General features: G+C 40.7%; 1 long non-coding RNA gene and 1 pseudogene across 1 annotated transcript; both read left to right on the forward strand.

The window, feature by feature from the left end:
- Nucleotides 1-10172: 10172 nt before the first annotated feature.
- LOC113020901 (uncharacterized) lies at nt 10173-13432 on the forward strand. The gene is made up of 2 exons (XR_003272245.1): nt 10173-10345; nt 12138-13432. It is a non-coding gene; the product is annotated as an uncharacterized LOC113020901 (long non-coding RNA).
- A 9172-nt stretch (nt 13433-22604) lies between these two features.
- On the forward strand, nt 22605-23909 carry LOC113021539 (zona pellucida sperm-binding protein 3-like; annotated as a pseudogene).
- The last annotated feature ends 580 nt before the right edge of the window (nt 23910-24489 follow it).

Here is a 24489-nt window from a genome sequence, read left to right on the forward strand (position 1 = left end):
CTCTGATCTGACTAATCTGTTCTGTCACAGTTACACAATCTTGCAAATGGACTGCAACAAGGCACATTTCTTTGGAAACACGGGGTCACTGGTCAAGATGAGACTTTTGGAAGGAGATCATGATGTAGAGTAGCAGGCAACATGGAGAAACCTTAGATTATGGGAGACTGCTGCACTTAACATGTTGCTGGTTCTAACTCCTATAGCTGTGGGAAGAACTGACGAGTGCACTTGCATTTTGATACTGGACTTGTCTTCTAACATGAGGTTGTGAGATGGTGCTGGTCTGTCTCGAATGAGGGTTGTATATGGAAGGAGATCCAGTTTTGAGTCTGACTTGCAGCTCATCAATAACACCAACAATGCACAGGTGGATGGCAGGATTATATTAAATATGGAGCTGTCAGGCAGGAGGAAGAAAACACAAGTTCCGGGATTTAGTGAAGGACAGAGCAAAATGGCAGCACTAACATGAGATTTTTAGTGATGATTGGAAACAATACTTATGTATTATATACTGCTGGGGGGGAAGAGATCAAGGAACATTTTTTAAAAAATTTAGATCAGATTTGAAATATTTGAGCTGAATCTGAAATGTGCTGTTTGTCCATCAATAAAATGACTCGTCAGCAGACATAATCAACCCTTTGAGTGCCAGCATCAAAGTCAAGGCAATGCATAAAACATCGATCTGTAGAATAATCAAACTGCTTCATGCAGTGCCAACGTCTAATAGTACAAAATGGGTGAATTAAGACATGATTCAGTTTAATCTGCAGTAACTGAGCTGGTCTCCTGAGACATGCTGTCTGTCATGCCTGATTCCAGCACTGGAGGAAACTAGATTGCTCACTGTGGTAGATGAATTTCATTTAGGAACTTATTTCTCTACTTACAAGACAATCAGGTGGGGTGTTGGGTGGACAACTGTGAATGTGTCATCATGGCCAACATTTCTGCTGCTCCCAATAATCTCTATATGAACATTTTGGTGGCTGATCAAAGTTGCATGAGTGTCTTTGCAACATGAGTGACATCAGTTCACTGTGAAAACAAAACATAAGTTCAGAACCCTTGGCATTAATGTCATCGCCCTCTTTTCTTTTCGTTATTTTGTTATTGTTTTTATCGTTAACTCGGTTTTCCTGGGTCTTTTTACGTATGTTATGAATAAATCTTCTTTTTTTCGGTACCGGTGTTAGTTTTATTTTGTTGTATTTATCCGCGACACCTTAAACGCCGGTCCGTGAAAATATTGTCGGGCACAAACCGGTCCGTGGCGCGAAAAAGGTTGGAGACCGCTGCCTTAGAGGGAACATTGACAGGAGCGTTTAAACCTTTAATAGCTTCAAAATCTTTCCCACTTAAGTCCGTCCTTGATATGAAAGCATATTGGCGATAACAGCTCCTTCAGCCTGTCTGGCTCTTTTCATTATGTTTATATTATAACCTACATATATCTGAGAATAAGGATGACCTCTGCTGTAGTTCCTGTTTCCTGCCACTATAAAAGATAACATTTAACTCATTATCTTGTTCAAAGAGGAGAGCATGCACTTCGGCATAGCCTCTTATTGGCTGACCTGAGACAGATGTTGATTCAGGGTTTTTATTCTGTAGGAAATAAACCATTTAAGTGACAAAAAATAATAATAATTTGATTTAGTAGCTCCATAAAATACAGCAAACATCTAGGCCTGCATTGTTGGCACCTCCCCTGGATTTTAAAATGTCTTGAATTGAGGTACAGATCACCAGACACCCCATCCTAGCTGGGCTTTATGTTTGACACCCCTGATCTACAGCGACTGTAAAGCTTTACAGCTTGGAGATGCTTCATGAGGAATGTTGTAAAGCTTATAGTTAGAAGAGGCTTAATCCTGTAACATTATGTTGACAGTTTCAGATGCCGTGCGTGGTGACACCCTGAGGTCTGAGGACTTTGATGATTTTTTCCAGTAAGTTTGAAAAGAGCAAACACCTGGAAAACAAACTTCTCCTCCCTTATGGTGTCATGGTGCAGTTGTAACGGGTGTCTTAAAAAAATAATTTATATTTCACCAAAGATCCATCCTGTAGTGTTATTTTGCTTTGTCAGTTTTGGTTATGAATATGTGTTTATTTATATATATTTATTTTCTGTATTTATTTTTTGGGAGCTTTTATTTGGTTTGTGTGACCTTTGACCTTTGATGCATTTTGTCTCACAGTTTTGTCAGATGTTTTAGTGTGAATTGTTGTTTCTCTGTCGAGTACAGCACTTTATTGCAGCATGCTAATTAGCCGATCTCAGGTTAGGGCACAGGAGCATGCAGGTGGTTTCTCATGTGGTCCGCTATTCTTCTCTCTCCCCTGAAGGTGTGCGTGCAGAAGCCCACCTTCAGATTTGATTTATTTTTCTTTTGAACAGGTATGTGAGCTCCCTCTTTTATTTTTGTGTCATGTGTAGGACCTACTGGTTATATCTTTTAGTTGTTTGTAATTCATGTTCACTGCTTCAACTTATTGTTAAATATATGTAACTAAAAATATGTAAAATTGCCACTGGTAAATGGGGTCTCCCTAGAGCTTAATTTTGTTGTTGATGAGGAAATGTCACAATTCAGTGCATTTTAATTTCTTATATATGTTTAAAGATGTGTTCGAGTATTTTAATAGATCAATTTGTTATTGTGTTGCACCTCAGTCGCCTAGAGGCCCCGCTGAGGAGAGGTGTGCATGCAGAAGCCCAGTAAGATGAAGTTGCTGTACGGATTTATTTTTATTTTGAACAGTCGCCTTGACGCACCGCTGAGGAGAGTTATGGGAGAATAAATCCGCCCCAGCTGCCAAAGTGAGAGTTGACTCCTCTGGTCATTCGCACAGCACAACGCAGAGAACACGGCGATCGGAGTTTCAGGCCATGGTTGTGTAAAGCGCTTTGGGGTCTAGTAAAGCGCTATACAAATACAGGCCATTTACCATTTTTTAAATATAATATAATATAATATAATATAATATAATATGATGATTATGATTATTATTGATTCGAAATTTTCCATAATTGGTACGATTATTGCGAAAGAACTTTTAAAATCAAAATAGTTACTATTTGAATATTAATTGCAACTATGGTGTTTTCCAATCAAGCCTTCGTCACTGTGCAGACAGTGATCTTATTAAAGGGGTTAAATTATATCTGCCTGAATACAGACACTGGCATTATTAGAGTCTTACAGGAACCATTCTCAGATTGTTAAATAAAACTTAGAAGGTCGGGATTATTTACCATGTGAATTCCACAATGCAGATGACATCTATATTTAAGGCTGTAACCGAATTAGCTTTTTTTTTTAAAAAAGAAGCTGATTTACTGATTTATTTTTTGGTTGACTACTGCAACGATATTTTTATTAAAGAGCATATCACTCTGATTCTTAGCTCACTGCACAGACTTCCAGTAAGATATTTAATTTTTTTTTAAACTTACTTCAGATAAATCACTGAGAAAGTTTGGGCCCTAAATTTATACCTGACATGTTTAATTAATATGAACCTGGCAGGTATCTGCAGTAGAGCCGCTCATCCTGTGGTGCCTTGATGTGAAAATAAAGAGGGTGATATGACATTTAGTAGCTCTGCTGCCTGCTGCTCAAACAAACTGTCTTAGATCGTCTCCAACTATATCCCTTTCTATTTCAATAATCGTGTAAGTTGTTAAATTAACACCACATGGTCTCATATTTCATGCCTTTCCTTACAATGGGTTTATTCATCATATAGTCCATTTTGGGGAAATGTGCTTATTATCATCAGTCATCTTTGTGTCATTGGAACAGCAATAAATGAACATTTCAGCATCATCTGCTTGACTCGTGCACATTCGTCACTGAGCATCACTTTCATCCAAACATCCACAGTCAACAATGGTTCTTCTTTAGGAGTCTCTAAACTTGTTGTCTCCTCTTTAGATTTTCATTTGGATTATTATGTACATCAATTTCATTTATTACAGTTCTGTCACAACGCTGGCTCCTGTTGCTGCCTGTTTTAAGCATTCATTTTCTATTGGGTGTTATGTTTGATGCCCCTGATCCACAGTGACTGTTTCTTTACAGCTTGGAGATGTTTCATGAAGAATGTTGTAAAGCTTAGAGTTAGATGAAATTTGATCCTGTAACATTATTTTGTCAGTTTCAGATGCTGTGCTTCGTGACGCCCTGACTCTGAGCTCTTTGATGATTTTATTTCCACAATGTAAGCAAAGAGCAAACACCTTGAAAACAGACTTCTCCTCCAGTATGGTGTCACGCTCCAGTATTAAAAGTGTACTAATATAACTAAAGAGAGAAGTACTGTAATCCTAAACAAAGTTCTACAGGGTCACTCACTGCTAAAGTGTTGACTTCTGACTCATTGGTCGACTGCACACATTCATTCATTAAAATACTTTTATGCCAACATTTACATTGTTTTCTTTGTGTTTCACAGACTTTTAGTACAAATCAAATAAAAAATAAAACTCAATTTCAGTTACAGTTTGAGATAATGAAACCAAAAGTTTGAGTTGTAACTAGAGATGGCACGATACCACTTTTTTATGTCCGATACCGATATCATAAATTTGGATATCGGCCGATACCGATATGAATCCGATATAGTGTCTTTTTTAATCAATAAAACTGTTTTTTTAATATCTTGCTGCATTTTGTATAAGTTCAAACTCAAGTTTAAAAACCAAAAAAACACTAAAGCTAGTCTGTTATACCTGTATGCAAAAAATACACTGCACCCAAAATATTTCACGGTTCAGCAATACTGATCAATCTAATAAACTTAAACTTACTGCATCCTCCCTATTCTGGTATTTTAAAGAGTAAGCAACCTAACCAATAGGGCTGCAAACTCCCAGCAAAAAAAAAAAAAAAAAAAAATAGGGAACCAGCTCATGATGCTTAATCGATGTAATCAACTTTAATTTGATGCAGTGTGAAAAAAATGCACAGAAATCAATTATTAATAATTAAATAGATTCAACATCTTTCTTCAACAGAATTGCAGACTGCACAGATGGTACCTTCCCAAAGGATAAAGTACTATAGCTTACTAGGTTATATTCGACTTAATAGTCACTATATACAGTAATGGACTTCTATACATTTTACATCAAATTAAAACTTTGGGTGTAAGATTCAGATAATTATTTATTAAAAACTAGACATTCTAAATGAGAATAAGAAAGAAAATTATGTCTTTGTGCCCCCTTTTCCCTGTTAATGCCCTATCGGCCCCCCTGGCTAAACTTTGCTAGATCCGCCCCTGCACAGTTACCAGCCGTCAGTTACGTAGAAAAGGATCCTGGTGTAGAAAGTAATATTAAATAAATTCTAACTACAGCTTATCAAGGTTAAATGTGCTGCTGTTGTTCAGCCGCTGGTTTCCTCTTTCTGGTGCAAAGTGAGCCAAAAACAAAGAAGAGAGATGGACTCGCGACAGAAAAGCCATCAGCTGATCATTGATCAGTTTCATGATTGAAGTAGCAGCAGGAGAGGGAGGGAGAGAGAGGCAGTTGCCCCATATATCGGTTGTTAAGCTTAAGGCTGGAATGCTTTACAAACATTCAGAGATGAACTACTATCGGATAGTTGTAACATTTTTGACATTTCTGTCTGTAAATTGGAGCTCGTTTAAGGTAGTGGATTCAAAATGTGATGCAAAGTATTTACATGTCTCTGCTATTAAATAGTGCAGCTATTTTCTCTGCAGCACAATTACCCATTGAATGGTATGGTCTCAAACACAAAGAGTGAAATGTTACAATTAACCCCCTAGTCTGGGTTAGTTGTAACATATCCTGGGGTGAAATGTAACACAATGAAATAAGGGTACTAACAAAACATTAACATGTAATCTTTGTTTATTCAACACATGAATGCACTTAGAGCCATTTACACTGAACAAAAATATAAACGCAACACTTTTGTTTTTGCTCCCATTCCCCATGGGATGGACGTAGAGACCTAAAATTCATTCCAGATACACAATATAACCATCCCTCCCAAACAGTGGTCACAAATCAGTCCAAATGTGTGGTAGTGGGCACATCTGCTATATTGAGATAATCCACCCCACCTCACAGGTGTGCCACATCAGGATGCTGATCTGACATCATGAGTAGTGCACAGGTGTACCTCAGACTGCCCACAACAAAAGGCCACCCTGGAATGTGCAGTTTTGTCTCACAGCAAAATGCCACAGATACCACAAGCAATGAGGGAGCGTGCAATTGGCATGCTGACAGCGGGAATGTCAACCAGATCTGTCGCCCGTGCATTGAATGTTCATTTCTCAACCATAAGCCGTCTCCACAGGCGTTTCAGAGAATATGGCAGCACATCCAACCGGCCTCACAACCGCAGACCTCGTGTAACCACACCAGCCCAGGACCTCCACATCCAGCAGGTTCACCTCCAAGATCGTCTGAGACCAGCCACCCAGACAGCTGCTGGAACAATTGGTTTGCACAACCAAACAATTTCTGCACAAACTGTCAGAAACCGTCTCAGGGACGCTCAACTGCATGCCCGTCGTCCTCATCGGGGTCTTGACCTGACTCCAGCTCGTCGCCGTAACAGACTTGTGTGGGCAAATGCTCACATTCGATGGCGTCTGGCACGTTGGAGAGGTGTGCGCTTCACGGATGAATCATGGTTCACATTGTTCAGGGCAGATGGCAGCTGAGAATGTCCCAGTTCTTGCATGGCCAGCATACTCACCGGACATGTCACCCATTGAGCATGTTCGGGATGTGCTTGACCGGCGTATACGACAGCGTGTACCAGTTCCCACGAATATCCAACGACCTCGCACAGCCATTGAAGTGGAGTGGACCAACATTCCACAGGCCACAATTGACAATCGGATAGACTCCATGCGACGATGTGTTGCACTGCATGAGGCAAATGGTGGTCACACCAGATACTGACCGGTTCTGGGTCCCCAGACCCCCAATAGCGCAAAAAACTGCACATTCCAGGGTGGCCTTTTGTTGTGGGCAGTCTGAGGTACACCTGTGCACTACTCATGATGTCAGATCAGCATCCTGATGTGGCACACCTGTGAGGTGGGATGGATTATCTCAATATAGCAGATGTGCCCACTACCACACATTTGGACTGATTTGTGACCACTGTTTGGGAGGGATGGTTATATTGTGTATCTGGAATGAATTTTCGGTCTCTACGTCCATCCCATGGGGAATGGGAGCAGTAACAAAGGTGTTGCGTTTATATTTTTGTTGAGTGTATCTAAACTGTGTAGTAGTAATATGAGAAATCAGTAATCTGAGAAATGTAATTTCTCACCCTGACCGGTTGAGGCAGATGGCCGCCCCTCCCTGAGCCTGGTTCTGCCGGAGGTTTCTTCCTGTTAAAAGGGAGTTTTTCCTTCCCACTGTTGCTCATAGGGGGTCATATGATTATTGGGTTTTTCTCTGTATGTATTATTGTAAGGTTTAACTTATTATGTAAGTGCCTTAAATTGACTATTGTTGTGATTAAGCACTGAATAAATAATGTCTAAAACTGAAGTTGATACTTGAGGTGGTGTGTGAATGACATTTTGAAAAATTTAAATTGTGTGTGGAAAGACATTTCTTGTAGTTAAGCAAATACTTCAATGAACTCATTTTGTTTGGTAATGGAATAGGATTTAATTTTATCAGAAATCCGTACAGTAATTTTGGCTGTGGATCACAGGGTGCAGAGTGGGGGTCACCCAGAGTCATAATCCAGTGAGATATCTGCGTCACCTCTTATAGTTTTCCTGTAATCGGAACTCAAAGATGTCAATATGTAGAGTACAGTGAAGCAAAATGGGAAGATTTTAATATCAATTTTCTCAAAATCCATACAGTAATTTTGGCTGTGGATCACAGGGTGCAGAGTGGAGACAGCCTAGAGTCAGAATCCAGTGAAATATCTGTGTCACCTCTTATAGTTTTCCTGTAATCTGAGCTCAAAGATGTCAATATGTAGAGTACAGTAAAGCAAAATGGGAAGATTTTACTATCAATTTTCTCAAAAACCGTACAGTAACTTTTGCTGTGGATCACAGGGTGCAGAGTGGGGGTCACCCAGAGTCATAATCCAGTGAGATATCTGCGTCACCTCTTATAGTTTTCCTGTAATCTAAGCTCAAAGATGAGAATATATAGAGTACAGTAGAGTAAATTGTGCAAAGTTTACTATCAATTTTCTCAAAATCCGTACAGTAATTTTGGCTGTGGATCACAGGGTGAAGAGTGGAGATGGCCTAGATTCATAATCCAGTGAAATATCTGCGTCACCTCTTACAGTTTTCCTGTAATCTGAGCTCAAAGATGTTAATATGTAGAGTACAGTAAAGCAAAATGGGAAGATTTTACTATCAATTTTCTCAAAAACTGTACAGTAATTTTGGCTGTGGATGACAGGGTGCAGAGTGGCGACAGCCTAGATTCATAATCCAGTGAAATATCTGCGTCACCTCTTACAGTTTTCCTGTAATCTGAGGTTAAAGACGAGGATATTAAAAGTACAGTAGAGTAAATTGTGCAAAGTTTACTATCAATTTTCTCAAAAACCGTACAGTAATTTTGGCTGTGGATCACAGGGTGAAGAGTGGAGATGGCCTAGATTCAGAATCCAGTGAAATATCTGCGTCACCTCTTACAGTTTTCCTGTAATCTAAGCTCAAAGATAAGAATATATAGAGTACAGTAGAGTAAATTGTGCAAAGTTTACTATCAATTTTCTCAAAAACCGTACAGTAATTTTTGCTGTGGATCACAGGGTGAAGAGTGGAGATGGCCTAGATTCAGAATCCAGTGAAATATCTGCGTCACCTCTTACAGTTTTCCTGTAATCTAAGCTCAAAGATAAGAATATATAGAGTACAGTAGAGTAAATTGTGCAAAGTTTACTATCAATTTTCTCAAAAACCGTACAGTAATTTTTGCTGTGGATCACAGGGTGAAGAGTGGAGATGGCCTAGATTCAGAATCCAGTGAAATATCTGCGTCACCTCTTACAGTTTTCCTGTAATCGGAGCTCAACGATGTCAATATGTAGAGTACAGTAAAGCAAAATGGGAAGATTTTACCATGAATTTTCTCAAAAACTGTACAGTAATTTTGGCTGTGGATCACAGGGTGCAGAGTGGGGGTCACCCAGAGTCAGAATCCAGTGAGACATCTGCGTCACCTCTTATAGTTTCCTTTAATCTGAGCTCAAAGATGAGAATATATAGAGTACAGTAGAGTAAATTGTGCAAAGTTTACTATCAATTTTCTCAAAAACCGTACAGTAATTTTTTCTGTGGATCACAGGGTGAAGAGTGGTGACAGCCTAGAGTCAGAATCCAGTGAGATATCTGCGTCACCTCTTATAGTTTTCCTGTAATCTGAGGCCAAAGATGTCAATATGTAGAGTACAGTAAAGCAAAATGGGAAGATTTTGCTATGAATTTTCTCAAAATCCATACAGTAATTTTTGCTGTGGATCACAGGGTGCAGAGTGGCGACAGCCTAGATTCATAATCCAGTGAAATATCTGCGTCACCTCTTATGGTTTTCCTGTAATCTGAGCTCAAAAATGAGAATATATAGAGTATAGTACAGTAAATTGTGCAAAGTTTACTATCAATTTTCTCAAAATCCGTACAGTAATTTTTGCTGTGGATCACAGGGTGCAGAGTGGGGGTCACCCAGAGTCATAATCCAGTGAAATATCTGCGTCACCTCTTACAGTTTTCCTGTAATCTGAGGTTAAAGACGAGGATATTAAAAGTACAGTAGAGTAAATTGTGCAAAGTTTACTATCAATTTTCTCAAAAACCGTACAGTAATTTTGGCTGTGGATCACAGGGTGCAGAGTGGGGGTCACCCAGAGTCATAATCCAGTGAAATATCTGCGTCACCTCTTACAGTTTTCCTGTAATCTGAGGTCAAAGATGAGGACATTAAAAGTATAGTTGAGTAAATTGGGTAAATTTTATTGTTAATTTTCTCTGAATCATACAGTAATTTGGGCTGTGGATCACAGGGGGAAAGTGGAGATACACTAAAAATGGGAGTGGATTGTGAAGTAAAATAGTGTCAGGACACAAAACACTGCGTTTCTAAGCCGGTTTTCACCTATACCGTAATATACGTAAGAGTAGTGCAACCACATTTTCGGTGCGGCTGGCGGGGCGGCTAGCTTGACTGCGACTTCGTAAGTGAGGGCTCACTTGACCGCAGTTTATTGCTCTGGTTTCATTTACCAGGAAAGCAAAACTTAAAGGGAGTTACGACTGTCCTCACACAAACAACAGCAGACTTACAAAGGTAAGTTTCCTGGTGGATTCCTTTTCACTTACTCACATGATTTTGCCCTAATGCAGAATTTTTTTTCTATATTTAAAGATACAATGAAGTGGCCACTTGGGACATGAGAGAAAAAAATAAGATGAACTTTTGCGAGATCGCAAAACTATTGTGAGGATAAGTAGTACTTTTAATAAACTTATAAGATAAACGTTTAAGATGTTTTCAGGCATGAATGTAGCTGTGTTACCTTCAAATATCTGATCGGTTCATCAAGACATATTTGCGCATATTTGTAAAAGTGTTCGTTTTTGGAGAAGTCTGTTACCCACCAGCTCGAAGCTGAGGTCGAGCATCGGGAGTGCGCTCCCGATGTGCCGGGAGTGCGGGGGGAACACCGCACTCCCGGCACATCGTGCCTCGACCTCCTTGTTTTGTTTTTAAACTTGATATAAAAAGTTAAATACATTCAAATAATTTGTAATTAGTACAAATATTAATAGTTTTCATAGCCTTTTTATTAAGTAATTCACGAATCAATTTTATGTAAGATACAGTATCATTGTAGTAGTGTTTAAAATGAGGCTTTTGGCTACTGTATTTGCATTTGTGAAAATAAAAATTAGCTAAGAGACAACTAACAAGTTTATTATGGCGACAACTGCGTCACTCACCCTGCAGACACGTCCATGTTTAAACTTTGGACCTAAACCTGCTCATACAATTATTAATAATCCGCTTTTACGTGACTGTTAAACTAGAAACACTTAAATCCATGATGATGTTGCTCTTTAATACTCTCATCAAAATGGCTGGATCATCAAGCTTCATCTTATCAACTAGCAGAACTTGTTGGTCTGGTTCTATTTACAAGAACAGCAAAGCATACAGGGAGCTACGACTGTCCTCATACGAACAGCAGCAGCAGACTTACACAGGTTCTCTCAAATTCTTTATTTTCACTCACATGACTTTACCCTGTTTTCTAATGCTCCATTTATTCTACCAATGACAAAATATTTAAAGATACGATGAAATGGATTGTACTTTGTCCACTTTCTCTTAAATTGGAAGCATACTCATTCAAGTGCAAAATGATCTAGTTTTGATGTTATTAGTTTAACTTTCTGACACATGGAGAGGTGAGTATCATGAAACCACCTGACAACATAAATAAAGAAAATTATGGGTTAACAGAAGTGTAATGGCTAAGTGGGAAAAAATAAAAAGATGAATGAAAAAGCACTCAAATATGTAGTTGTTTCAATTTGCTAATGGCTATAAAATATGCATCACTTCTTTGTTAAAGAATTACTTGGTTTGCTTTGTTTAATTAATCCTCTGACAACTTATTGTTGAGCGATCCTTCCCTGTTTATCTGAAGCTGACAGGAGGCTTCAAGTTACCGATACAAGTTATTAGTGTGATTTTCTCTCTTTATGTCACAAAGTTAAAGCTGTTTGAGAAAACAACTTTTCTTAATAAAAAGCCTCTCGTAACAGTTAATCAAAAAACTAACTTTTGATTTCAGTTGAAGAAAGCAAAATTTTAAAATGCAATTCGAACCCATAATAGATGGTATAAACCAGAGAGGAGAAAAACAAGTAAAACCTGTTTCAGAGTTTGTGTGGCTGAATGGCTATCAAATTATAAACTAGGAGTACATTTAAAGTTGTCTTAATCATGATTATCCTATTAATCACATTATGCAGTCATCACATAATCGTTTCACTTGGTCATGAATCACGTAATGAATGTCAGAATATAAAGTATGCATGAACAATAACAACAACAACTTCTTAAATCTCTCCAGGATGAAGATGTTTGGAAGAATGATGAGCTGCTGTGTGGCTCTCCTCCTGACCTTCAGCTCTGTGTCAGCTGTAAGAAAGCTCAACTCAATCACTCATCTGAGGTCAGTAGGCTCTGACACATCTGCCCAAGAGGACTGCCTCCGGTTCCTCCACTGGTTTGCCAATGAAATTGACATCAACACAAATGATGACATAAGTCTGACCTTTGGCCCAAACCATCGTGATTATGGCTCACATCAATATCGCAACGATGAAGAGCTGTTAGAGCCACTGCCGAGGGGATACCGATACTACAGTCTTGGTAATATCCATCGAGAAGGATCGTTGCAACTTCCACCTCAGGTCATCCAATCGGAGCAAGAGGACGGTAACAGGGCTCGAATCATAATCAGAGTCAGGGAGCCGAACCATGGACGGCGAACTTCACGTATAATAGACCAAGTCTATATCACACAGCATTATGAGGCAGCTGGATATCATCGGACAGCGTATGATCCACAACATACATATGGGATCACTACTAGCCTCTTAAGAGCGATCAGGAGGTTTTCCATGGACAGTGATGACATCAATTTACTGATGTCTCTCAGAAACCGCTATAGAAGCAACGCTGATGACTCCCAGCTATCAGAGATAAGAAACATGTGGGGACACCTCGCTTGTCTGGGACTGTTGTTGTTTATTGTGATCCAGTAGAAAAAATTCCTCTCACGAATAAAACACACGTCAGCATGATGTGCTTCACAGCTCACAGAGTCGTCAAAACGATGCTTTTGCCTTTTCAGAAAGGTACTCTAATTTGGAGGACAACACCTGTGTTTATTGTTTCATCTGTCTTGTTGTGCTTCTTGCTTCAGTCTTTTTTGGTCTTGTGTATCTGTCATAGTCATCTAAATATTAAATCAACTAAACTCAATGTCAATGTAACTGGGCCATGAATTACATATTGTTGTAATTACACAAAATGTGTTGTAGACCACATATTTTATTTTCCAGTTTATACCTGACTTTTAGGACCTTCAAGCCTGTAGTTATGTTCTTTATCAGTTAGAGCCCCTCCTCATTGTTCTTCTTCTTTGGTGCAACCCTATAAATACAGTGTACCCCTTTGGCCTCTCCCGTTTTCTACAATTTGCCTGTGAGAAAGCTTGGTGTGATTTATTTCCAGACACTGTACAACACACATATAATGTATATTTATCCACCCTGATGTTTCTAATTGTGATTTTAGTTCAGTTATTGTCATCATTGTGCCTGTTTTTGTTAGATGCAATAAATGTGTTTGTGCCACAAATGTGTTTTGGGCGCCGTTAACACTAGCATGAATATATAATTCTGGCTAGCTTGTGTGGAAAATACATTATTAGATAAGAGGGCTTTTATTAGTAACATGTTAATCTAGAAGCTATTGAACGCGCAGAGCCTTAAAAAAGCATTTTGCTTGTAACTTGTAGACGTGCCTGCTTAGCTACAGTTAAGGACAGGATGTGCTCCGGTCGGGTACGAAAAGAATAGAACGACAGGAAATATCTGCAGTCTAAGACGACTGAAAATAGTTCTTTAATACATACAGATATAGGAAGTGTCTAAAGGTCACTAACTGTAATAGACGTATGATATGATATGATATGTTTTTGCTTATGCATTAAGAGGCTGATATACAAAAACAGTCTGATGTGTTTTTTAGTTGAGATCTATGCAGACGGTGACGTTGTGTGCTTCTCCCACACGTGTGTTTAATACATCAGTTTTTTGACTCTACTTGGCTGGTGTATTGGTGGTTTTGTTCTCAACCCCACATCAAAGAATCGTAACACTTGGAAGATGTGATGGGTTGAGCTAACCCTCTTCCCCACTGTTTGTATTTGGTCGTAGGAGCTGGAGCGGTCAGGTTATTTACTTGGAGGTCTTTCTTTCTTTTACCTTTCTTTGTCAGACACAACGCAGGAACACACCCGTTACATCATCCATCCATCCATTCGCTTCCGCTTATCCTTTTCAGGGTCGCGGGGGGCGCTGGAGCCTATCCCAGCTGTCATAGGGCAAGAGGCAGGGTACACCCTGGACAGGTCGCCAGTCTGTCGCAGGGCCAACACACAGGGACAGACAACCATTCGCACTCTCATTCACTCGCACATTCACACCTAGTGGTAATTTGGATTATCCAATTAACCTATCCCCACAAGCTGCATGTCTTTGGACGGTGGGAGGAAGCCGGAGTACCCGGAGAGAACCCACGCAAACACGGGGAGAACATGCAAACTCCACACAGAAAGACCCCGGCCTGATGGTGGAATTGAACTCAGGACCTTCTTGCTGTGCGGCAACAGTGCTAACCACCGTGCCACCGTGCTGCCCTCCCGTTACATCAACGCAGATTAAATTGAGCTTTTCGTTTTTGATGTATTGCCACTTACTGCAAAACGCTTAGTAAACTGTGTTACATCGTTCATCTTCTTCGTCATGTCCTGCCAGGGTTTTTCGTCCCTTAGTCATTTAGCCCCTGCAGTCTTTTTCCTGGTATTTTCCCTGAATCACTGAAAACTTCGGTTATGAAGCTCCTTGTGAAAAAGAGAGAAATTGACGTATTCTAACATTATAACACAGTACAATAATTATTGGCTTTATTATTGGTCTATTTATTCTTCAGATTGTTGAAAAAGTAGATATTAACCAAATTAGTGAGTACTTGAGTATTAATAGCTACCATGAAATCTTCCAATCAGGCTTTCATCAATGTCACAGCACAGAAGCTGCTCTCATGAAAGGTGTGAAATTATATTTGGTGTACTGGTATTGTTAGTTCTTAAAACAGTATTCAATACTGTTGATCATAATATGGCATTATCATCTCACAGGAATCATTCTTAGACATAGAAGGTGGGGATTGTTTACATTTTGTCTCTATTGACAAAGCTGATTCATGGATTTATGTATTGGTTGACTACTGCACTTCTTTTCTTGCAGTAGAGCGCGTCATGTTGTCTTAAAATTACAGCATCTCGTATTTCATGATATTTCCTAAAACGTGTTTATTCATCACATGTTGAATTTTGTGTGGGATAAAAGAGAAACAAGTTACAACCACTTATACCTAAAACTGCAGGGGTATAGTAGGTATACGTAGTAAAAAGTAGTACAAACTGTCAGTGATCAACACATGATCACCAGGAGCTGAAGAAGTCGTCAGAATATTACAGTGAAGTGATGTTTGCTTGCTTGGACTGAAAACCTGAAACACTCAGATGCCTGTGCCCCATTTTCCTATTAAAACTGCCAAGAAACAACAAGAAACAACAAGAAAGTGTGAAGTTTACTTAGAGTAAAAAGTTTACAAGTTCAATAACAGTTTGTGAATCAGTGTGGCTCGTTTGAGGAGAATGCACAATTACTCTGATGGATAAATGACACGTGTTGATTGAGAGTCTATTTCACTGATGAGTTTGTTACTATTATCCATCGCTCGCTCTGTTTTCACTGACTGGGAAATAGAGACCGGGGTGACTAGACATGACACGTGGGACACGGGAACAGAAACTAAACACAAAGATGAAAATAGAGGGAGGGAGAACTAAGATTGCTGAGAGCTTGAAAAATAAGAATAACCAAAACCAAGAGCAACAGTAATCAAAGAATATTAAACCAAAAACACAAACACTAGATCATGAGACCCATTTCCATGACAACTATGACAGATAAGAAACATGTGGGGTGACTGGTCCTGATTCAGGACAGAGAAGAGACTTCATTGGTTGCTGTGCTGGCACACTCGCACCTGACCCAACATCAGGCCCAGAAAATGGGCAGATTCAGAATCAGAATCAGAATCAGAAACTTTATTGTCATTGTCATGAGAACAACGAAATTAAGAATGGTCCCCGATCATTGCATCATCCCTAGCAATATCAAAATATAAATAAAACAATAAAATTCAATAAATAAAATAGATAGAATACTTAAAATACTAATAAGATATAACAGTAAAACATTCACATACATTCCCACACACATGCTTCAGACCGTGCATAGATTAACACAAGAGTGGCGTGATGGACATTTTTTTGTAGTATTCAGATGTGTTATTGCAGTTGGATAACAGCTGTGTTTGAGTCTATTAGTCCTTGCTCTGATTGCCCTGTACCGTCTGCCTGAGGGCAACAGTTCGAACAGGGAGTGGCCAGGATGTGAGGTGTCTTTTATGATGTTTTGGGCCTTTTTAAAACAGTGGGCGTTGTGTAGAACTTCCAGTGTGGGGAGAGGGCAGCCAGTGATCTTTTGGGCGGTGTTAATGATCAACAACAACAACAACAACAATCTTTATTCATAGAGCACATTTAAAAGCCTTGGGCATACCAAAGTGCTTTACATAAAACAATAAAAGGTTCAAACATTGATAACGGATAAAAAAAAATAAAAAATAACGAGTTATGATCATAGATAAAAGCTACCAATAAGAATGACTACAGCACATGGGTAATAGCAAGATAAAAGCTGTACCACCATAATAAAAGACACCAATAGAAAGATAGGAGGGAATTAATACAAGAGGTCAATAGGTCACAGCAACCAAACAAACAAACAAACAAACAAACCAGCAATTAAAAGGTGGAGAAGGCAAGTTTAAAAAGATATGTTTTAAGCTGTGATTTAAAAGAATGAATAGAATCAGATGCCTGGATGCCAATCGGGAGCTTGTTCCACAGCACAGGTGCAACTAGAGCAAACGATCGATCACCTCTAGTCTTAAGTCGAGATCTGGGCTGAGCCAGCAGTAACTGTGACGATGACCTTAAAGCCCTAGCAGGAGCATAAGGGTTTAAAAGGTCCTTAAGGTAGCTGGGTGCAGTGTTGTTAGTAATTTTAAAAGTAAACAACAAAATTTTAAATTGAATACGATATTTGACAGGCAACCAGTGCAGATCGGCAAGGACAGGAGTAATGTGGGCAAACTTGCTGGTTTTGGTTAGAATGCGAGCTGCAGCATTCTGAACTGTCTGTAATCTCTGTAAAAGGGAAGAGTGGAGACCACAATAAAGTGAATTACAATAGTCTAGCCTCGACGTTACAAAGGCGTGGATGAGCTTTTCGAGATCTTTATGCGGGATATAGCGCCTAGCCTTAGAGATAAGACGAAGCTGGTAAAAACTAGATCTGACAACAGCAGACAAATAAGCTGTCAAATAAGACAGATAAGGAGCTGTCAAATAAGACACCCAGATTCCTGACAGTATCAGAGAGAGAACAACTAAGAAAACCAAAGGCATCCCGGAGTTTGGCACGAAGGGCATTACTACCAAAAATCATAATCTCGGTTTTCTTCTCATTAAGGATAAGAGAATTCGACAACAACCACTTCTTGGCCTCAGACATGCATTCTCGGAGGCTATTCAGAGACAGAGGAAGATCGTCGTTTAGCTCAAAATAGAGCTGGATATCATCTGCATAATAGTGATAAGCAATATGGTATTTCTCAAAGATGGCACTTAAAGGAAGCAAGTATAATGAGAAAAGGGTAGGGCCCAGCACAGATCCCTGGGGGACACCACAGCAAACAGGTACAGCCGAGGAAGAGGATGTAGCCAGATGTACCGTAGAGAGCCGATTGGAGAGATAGGATTTAAACCAATCCAGGGCAGCGCCCTTGATGCCTACAGTGTGCTCAAGTCTCGCTAATAAGATATTATGGTCAACCATGTCAAATGCCGATGATAGATCCAAAAGCACTAAGACTGAGGGGCGTCCATTGTCAGCCATTAGTAGGAGATCATTGAAAACACGAAGCAATGCTGATTCTGTGCTGTGATGTTGTTTGAAGGCCGATTGAAATTTATCATTTATATTATTCTCATCAAGGTAGGTCTGCAGTTGGAGCAGAACCACCTTCTCAAGTATTTTAGCCAGAAAGGGAAGCTTAGAAATTGGCCTAAAATTGGCAAAATCACTAAGCTCAAGGTTCCTTTTTTTTAGAACAGGTTGGATTATGGCATGCTTGAGAGCTGAAGGTACATAGCCAGAAAGCAAGGAGAAGTTCAATATGGACAATAAACAAGGTCCAATTACACTGAAACAATCCTTAACAATACGGGATGGGAGAGCATCATGTACACAGTTAGTATTGTTCAGTTTATCAATTAGACGCTTCAGAGTGGAGAGAGAAACGGGTTCAAATTGATAAAAAGTGGCCGAACAATCAGGAGTAGACATACAATCAGTCACCAGAGGAAGAGTAGATCTAAGGGATAAAACTTTATCTAAAAAATAGTTTGAGAATTTTCCACAAAGACCCGGGGAAGACAGCAGTGGCATAGAGGGACGGGGGTTCACCACAGAGTTAAAATTTTTAAATAGAATTCGTGGATTATCACCATTAGTGGTAATAATTTTAGAGAGAAAAGCCGCTTTAGCCGTTCTGGCAGCAGTTTGGAACTTCGAGCGGCTAATACGTAAAATATCATAAGAAGACTGAAGTCTATCACTCCTCCACTTCCTCTCATCACGCCGACATATACGTCGTAGGGCACGAACAGAATCATTTAACCAGCATTGTGAGAAAGTTCTAGGGCGTTTCATTTTGATGGGTGCAACAATGCTGAGAATCGAGGAACAGGTGGTAAAAAGAGTATTAGTAGAGTTCTCAAGTGTGTGTGGGGAAGAACAATCCAGCATACTAAATGGGGAGTTAACAAAAGACGTAGTAAAGTTGACCACAGTATTGGCATTAATAGTGCGCGTAGGATAAAGAGGAGAGTTTAGGTATTGTCCAGTATCACCCAGGTCTACATCGAAGATGACCGGGGAATGATCAGAGAGACCAGTATTCCTGATTTCCTTAATGCAAATGTCCACATTGAATGAAAAAACCAAATCAAGGGTGTGGCCTTGAACATGGGTAGGCTCATTCACCCACTGAATAAGATTAAAAGAATCAGTCAGCACAAGAAAGTCTTTAGCCAATTGGTCATTCATACAGCAGACATGAATGTTAAAATCTCCAGAAACAATAACAGAATCATATTTAAAAAGAACGGATCCCAAAAAATCAGCAAATTCAGAGATAAACATCTTATGATATTTAGGCGGACGATAGACCACGACACACAAAGTGGTCCGAGAGCCCGTCAGTTCCAATAGCTGAACTTCAAAACTGGAATAGGTTGGAGAGGATAGCAGCCGTGCATCATGTTTATTATTGAAAACCGAGGCTAAGCCACCACCTCTACCAGTTAGCCTAGGTGAGCTAAAGAAGGCACAGTCAGGAGGTAGAAGCTCAGAGAAGGGGATGAACTCACCCGGAGAAGTCCAGGTCTCCGTTAGAAATAGGACATCCAGTCCCGAGGTGCGAAAAAAGTCATTTAGGAGGAAGGCCTTATTTGAAAGAGACCTGACATTAAATAAGGCCATCCGAATCCGGGGGGCCAGGACCTTTGTAGTAGCCCGTCGCAAGGAGCAAAGGTTGTTATGTTGAACACCGCGGCCAGGCGGTGTTATCCAAAATCGGGCAGAGTGGTAAGCCACTGGGCGAGCAGGGTAGGTTTGAAGGCCGACGGAGCAAATCCAACGGTGGGTTAGCAATCTAGCCGCAGAGTGGCTGCTGAGATAGTGGAAGAAACAGGATAGCTCACGGCTTGTAGAGGGGAAGTCCATAGCCATGGCTCTGATATAAGCCTTAACGCGGACACGGACGCCGCTCCTCCTACCCCGTTTCCTGAAGCGTTTCCTACGGAGCATGGGAAGAGGAGGATAGGTCACATAGGTAGGGGAGACAGGCATCAGGGGGATAGCGGCACCGGCGGTCCCAAGGCAGTCAGGTCGTTGAGAACAGGAAAACCGAAGATTCAGGAGCGTGTCTCTGTCATAAGTTATTAGTGTACAATCACCTAGAGAACATAAAACCAAAGATAAAACAACGAGAAGTACAACGCCAAGGCGAAGACGTGGTCGGAGACGGTCAGCCATGCACACCGGCGCCATCTTGCTTCTACGCTTCCTCAGCCTCCCTTGGAGTGCTTTCCTCTGAGCCCCTGTGCAGCTAGTGTACCAGATGCATATGCAGTAAGTTAGAACACTCTCAATGGTGGCTCTGTAGAAGGACACCAGCAGTTTCTGTGTGATGTTATTCCTCCTGAGAATTCTCAGGAAGTACAGTCTCTGTTGGGCCTTTTTCAGCAGCTCGGAGGTGTTCACACTCCAGGAAAGGTTCTCCTCTATATTGACTCCCAGGAAGCGGAAGCTTGCCACCCTTTCTACACAGTCCCCATTTATGAATAGTGGTTGGATCTCTGCCTTTTTCCTTCTGAAGTCTATTATGAGTTCTTTGGTTTTTGAAGTGTTGAGGAGGAGGTTATTGGCCTTACACCATGACGTCAGCTGCTCCACCTCGTCTCTGTACGTAGACTCGTCTCCCTTGGAAATGAGCCCCACCACTGTGGTGTCATCTGCAAATTTCACAAAGATGTTGCTGTGGTGGCGAGGAGTGCAGTCGTGTGTGTAGAGAGAGTAGAGCAGTGGACTGAGCACACAGCCCTGGGGTGAGCCAGTGCTGAGACTCAGGGCTGAGGATGTGTGATGGCCAACTCTGACTCTCTGTCTACGGCCCGAGAGGAAGCTATTGATCCACATGCAGGTGCTGTATGGAAGCCCCAGGTCTTGTAGCTTGGCCACCAGTTTGTGTGGAAGGATGGTGTTAAAAGCTGAGCAGTAATCCACGAAGAGCATCCGCACATAGCTACCATGCTCTTCCAGGTGAGTTAATGCAGCATGGAGTGCTGTGGCTACAGCGTCTTCCGTGGATCGGTTTGCTCTGTAGGCAAACTGGTGTGGATCCAGGCTGCGGGGCAGGGCTGCTGTGATGTGTCTGCGGACCAGCTTCTCAAAGCATTTCATTACCACTGGGGTGAGTGCCACCGGTCTGTAGTCATTCAGGCCGGTGATGTGGGGCTTCTTAGGCAAGGGGACTATGGTGGAGGACTTCAGGCAGAGTGGGACAGTCGCCTGTGCGAGGGATTTGTTGAAAATCCTGGTGAAGATCCCAGCCAGCTGTCCTGCACAATCACTTAAGTTGCAGCTCGTTACCTGTTTCAAAGGGATCCAGTGTTGTTTTTTACACATATATAACTTGGCTGCATAAATAACTGGAAGCTGAAACTACAATATAGAGAATCAGCCCAATTAAAAAGCCCTGCAATTACATATACTCAAGGTTATGTTTTTATTGTAAATGAAAGGAAATAATCAGGAAATGAGTGTTTAGCAGTCACAATAAGAGCTGACTGAATTCTTTAAATACTAAGTAAAACGGCTTCAAAGCTTCCTTTGTAACCTTCTTAACTAGAACATAGTCTGGTAAGTAGATGTGGGAATCAACAGACACCCCACAATACGACTTTCAAAACACAGAGATGTGATGATTGAAGAAGCATAGACTCATTGTGGGCATTACAGTAAGTGCATCAAAGGGTTTTTGTGCAGTGTATGACTAATATTTAATCAAAATGATAGCTGGAAGACAATCAGTATCGGGTGCATGTGGAGTGTTTGAAGTTCTGCCATAAAATATCTTAGTTTGATAAATGATGACAATAAAAAAAGGGTTGAGTTGTAACACAATCACATCTTTCTACATATGAATGATCTCAAAAGTTTTATAGTATGATGGTAACTATAGAACAACATTAAATGGGTTAAATAAAACCCGAATTACCAAACAAATCGTACAAGAAAACACTGCCATTAAAAACATCTACACTCTATTTAAAATTTATTCATAAGCTTCGACATTGGAGACTCTACTACATCTCTGACCCTGGACTCTTTTGCTGGCTCATTCTTACTTTCATTTAGGTTCAAGTTCTACAAATGCTTTCTGCACATTTAGACTGTTACGACCCCCTCTGCTAGAGGCCAGGGGGAGAGTAACAGCTCTTACACAGGAATCTAACAGAAACAGGGATTGTATTACCAATTGTATAACTGAAAACCATGAGGGCTGCGCACAGCAAGCCAATGGGCAACGTTACATACACACACAAAGGGCATTTTAGATAAGTAAATGAGGCTTGAGGAAGGGAGGAAGAGTAACTCAATACAACAAACCCTACTCAGCTAACCTCGGCTTTGCACACACAGTTTAACTAGTAGGCATTCGCAGCGAGCCGAAAAGGCAGACTGCGCTCTCTGTAAAGCAGGGAGAGTGGGATCACTGGTGACGTCTGAAACCTCGCATATTACAGAATGTAACACCTGCATATGTGTAAAAAAAAGAAAAAAGGCTTTGATTTTGCCACCCTACTTGATTTCTCCATTTGCCACCCTAAGAAAGTTTCTCTAGATCTGCCCCCTTTTGGTGTCATAATAAGAGCTGACTGAATTCTCTAAATACTAAGTATTCAAAGTTTCAAAGCTTCATTTCTAACCTTCTTTATTAGAAGACACTCTGGTAAGTAGATGTGTAACTGTTGATGATGAAGATGGTGTAAAGGCTGGCTAGAATGGTTTAAGTTATGCAGACTTGAGGTTTATTAAAGTTTCTACAGTCAATGTAAGTTAAGTGTAGTTTATCTGACTCTCACATTACCCTAAAATCTTGTTTAGGTGCTTGGTTGATTCAAGGCTTCCAGGGTCGAGGGCCTTCTTCCTACCCAGAGCACAAGACGAAAAGCTCCACTTGGTGATCGATGCCTTTAGGTTCCACAATGCTGACAACGGGGAGGTGAGAATGTATTGTGGCAGTAAGTCGTACTCTTGCAGATGTGCTTTCTTTGTCTTCCTGACAAATTCTCTTGTTAGGTCTACATCACATGCCATCTGACTGCTGTCCCAGTGAATGATGCAGAATCCACAAATAAAGCATGCACCTTCATAAATGAAAGGTGTGTCTGAAAGTGTCCAACAGATGATTGAAAGTCAATGCATGTGGGACTGACTAAAACGTGCCAATGATTCTCTTCAGATGGCGGTCAGCTGATGGGAACGACTACCTCTGTGGGCAGTGTCAAAGCCAGAATGAAGTCGTCCAGCCCCGCAGTAAGCCCATCAGCCAAGGAAGATTTGGTCCCCGTGGGTTTGGGAAACCAGTGGAACCTGAACCACTGAGGACTAATCAGGGTAGAGTTTCCAGTCTGTCCATTGTAGCTGCTGTTTAGTTTTGTGCATGCTGGTCACCACTAGATGTCAGCATTAACCCAGTTTTGTGCTCAAAAGTCTGATGGTGTCCTATTTTCTTTTGGGAAGTGTGGGAACATGAAGCTAAACTAGGACCAGTGAAGGTCTTGCACTCACTGTGGAGAAGCTGCCTGTGGGTCTCAATAAAATCGGCGGGCCTGCTGTGTATGGAAGCCAGTGGAGAAGTGGAATACATAAACTTGGTAACCAGAAGGGCAACAGTAATTACTAATTTTTAGTCTGGTTTTGTTATAAGTGAAACTTCTTAAAATAATAGATTTGGAGAAAGGACTGCTTCCTGACTTGTCTGCACCAGACTTTGATGAGACTGATGGCAAAAGTGAAATGGCTGGAAAAGGTAAACTAGGGTCTTGTCAAGTCTTTTAAAATTTGAACAGTGATAATGTGGGGTTCTCTTTCCTCCAATTACAGGTGGGGAAGAAGATGCTCCTGAGTTTAAAGTGAACCTTGAAGAATCCTCTCTGGACAACAGCACCACTGCAGCTCCCCATGTCAACACCACCTCAGAGTTTGACGTGGAGGAGACCATGCTGTCTAATGCAACTGCTATAGAGTCTGACCCTAAGAAATAAACTTAGCTATACATTGTACTCTGATCTGACTAATCTGTTCTGTCACAGTTACACAATCTTGCAAATGGACTGCAACAAGGCACATTTCTTTGGAAACATGGGGTCACTGGTCAAGATGAGACTTTTGGAAGGAGATCATGATGTAGAGTAGCAGGCAACATGGAGAAACCTTAGATTATGGGAGACTGCTGCACTTAACATGTTGCTGGTTCTAACTCCTATAGCTGTGGGAAGAACTGACGAGTGCACTTGCATTTTGATACTGGACTTGTCTTCTAACATGAGGTTGCGAGATGGTGCTGGTCTGTCTCGAATGAGGGTTGTATATGGAAGGAGATCCAGTTTTGAGTCTGACTTGCAGCTCATCAATAACACCAACAATGCACAGGTGGATGGCAGGATTATATTAAATATGGAGCTGTCAGGCAGGAGGAAGAAAACACAAGTTCTGGGATGTAGTGAAGGACGGAGCAAAATGGCAGCACTTAAAGCTAAATCTGAAATGTGCTGTTTGTCCATCAATAAAATGACTCGTCAGCAGACATAATCAACCCTTTGAGTGCCAGCATCAAAGTCAAGGCAATGCATAAAACATCGA

This window comes from Astatotilapia calliptera, chromosome 4 (genome assembly GCF_900246225.1).
Source record: "Astatotilapia calliptera chromosome 4, fAstCal1.2, whole genome shotgun sequence".
NCBI lineage: Eukaryota > Metazoa > Chordata > Actinopteri > Cichliformes > Cichlidae > Astatotilapia > Astatotilapia calliptera.